The sequence below is a fragment of the Macaca mulatta genome, chromosome 6 (assembly GCF_049350105.2).
Source record: "Macaca mulatta isolate MMU2019108-1 chromosome 6, T2T-MMU8v2.0, whole genome shotgun sequence".
In the NCBI taxonomy this organism is placed as follows: domain Eukaryota; kingdom Metazoa; phylum Chordata; class Mammalia; order Primates; family Cercopithecidae; genus Macaca; species Macaca mulatta.
Genome location: NC_133411.1, coordinates 136,071,478 through 136,073,336, shown reverse-complemented (window position 1 = coordinate 136,073,336; position 1,859 = coordinate 136,071,478). Strand labels below are relative to the sequence as shown.

The window sequence follows — 1,859 nt, the reverse complement described above, 5'->3', positions numbered from 1 at the left end:
TGACCCACATTGTTTTCTCTGCTAACGAATGAAATTCTATCCTTCAATCTATTGAACTAAAAAGAGTATTCCTATCAAGGATCTAAGGTCACAAAACCAAAGAGAAAGAAGTTTAGAGTTGTTTCTCCTTTCGTATACATTTATACTAAAAATATTTAAGATTAAAGATATAAATAAGTAGGTAAATATCAAAAGTCCAAATGTTATTTTACTTTGCCACAACTACTCTAACAGAATAATAGGTTTAAAGCACAACGGAAGCGCTGCTCGGGCTCCAGCATGGTGACGGCGGTGCGCACTGTGGGCTGCCTCCCTGTGCTGTGCAGCGGGACAGCGGGTCATTTACTGGGGAGGTAGCTTTCCCTAAACACCTTACCAACAGCTTCCATTTTGGCATGGAAGACCTCTCTCAGCAACGGCCCTTTGTCATCAATGGGAACCAGAGACACCCCTCCTTAGGCCAGCTTAAGCCATGTGCTGCAGACACAATGCTGTTATTTCTTCCCCCAGTCACCTGATGCGCCCAGTATACAGCGTACAGTTTCTTCACTAAATTGACGGCAGTTGAGCTGTGGAAAGGTACTTTGGCAGGGACTGGTACTGGAGCAAGAAAAGGAAGAGGCAAAAGAACTAAAAAGAAGAAAGGAAAGGATCTGAACCGGGGTCTGATCATTGGTGAAGGGCGTTACTGTTTTCTGTGGCCTGATCTGAATGTCCCTCTTATGAAAAATGGAGCAGTGCAAACCATTGCCCAAAGACGCAAGGAAGAGCGGGAGAAGGTGGAGGCGGACATGATCCAGCAGAGAGAAGAGTGGGGCCTAAAGAGGAAGATGAAGGTTAAACGGGAGCCAGGATGGAGTGGAAACTCATGGAGAGGCGTCAGTCTTGGCCTGCCTGACCCTGGTCCCAGTGGAGAAACATATGAGGATTTTGATACCAGGATACTTGAGGTAAGAAATGTTTTCAATATGACAGCGGAAAGAGGGAAGAAAGAAATCGGTCCATGTCCTGGTGGCTGTGGGGAACAGAAAAGGAGCTGCAGGTTTTGCTGTTGTGAAAACCATTGAACGGGTGGACACTTTTAGGAAAGCAAAGAACAGAGCAGTTCACTATCTGCATTATATAGAACAATATGAAGACCCTACAATATTCCATGATATTTCATTAAGATGTAAAAGGACACGTATCAAGATGAAGAAACAACCCAAAGGTTATGGCCTCTACTGCCACAGGGCCATCATTACCATCTGCAGGCTCACTGGCATCAACGACATGTATGCCAAGGTCTCTGGGTCTGTCAGTAGGCTCAGCCTTACCTGGGGCCTCTTCCGTGGGCTCTCCAGACAGAAAACCCATCAACAGCTGGCTGTTAAGAAGGGCCTCCATGTTGTGGAAATCCAGGAATGTGGCCCTCTGCCCATCCTGGTTGCCTTCTCCCAGGGGGCCTTGAGTAAGGATCCGGAGACAAATGATAAGGTTCCAGACATCAAACTGGACTGGGAAGACATGAAGACTGCGCAGGGAGAGAAGCGCTCTGTGCGGCCTGGTTTAAAGAGAGCCACCACGTAACCTCCCTGGCCTTGTGCAGCCAGTGCCTGTGCTGCCCCGCACCTAGGAAAGACTCAGCCCCTCACAGCTTGGGGTGTTGCCTTGGTTTTTTTGTTTTGTTTTTAGGAAAGTTTAATCTTTAAACTGTTTAGAAATGAATAATTATAGCTTTCGTTTACTGAGCACATGGTATATGCCAATGTGATAGGACCTTTACATAAGTAGTCAGTTCAAGACTACTTTAAATATTCATCCAAAATAGCAAAAGCAAATGAATTAGGGAGACAGGGCTAATAGTCTGACCCAATCAA

At 45.9% G+C, this 1,859-nt stretch overlaps 1 pseudogene; it reads left to right on the top strand.

Moving 5' to 3' along the window:
- The first annotated feature begins 279 nt into the window (after positions 1 to 279).
- Positions 280 to 1,569, top strand: LOC706462 (small ribosomal subunit protein uS5m pseudogene; annotated as a pseudogene).
- The last annotated feature ends 290 nt before the right edge of the window (positions 1,570 to 1,859 follow it).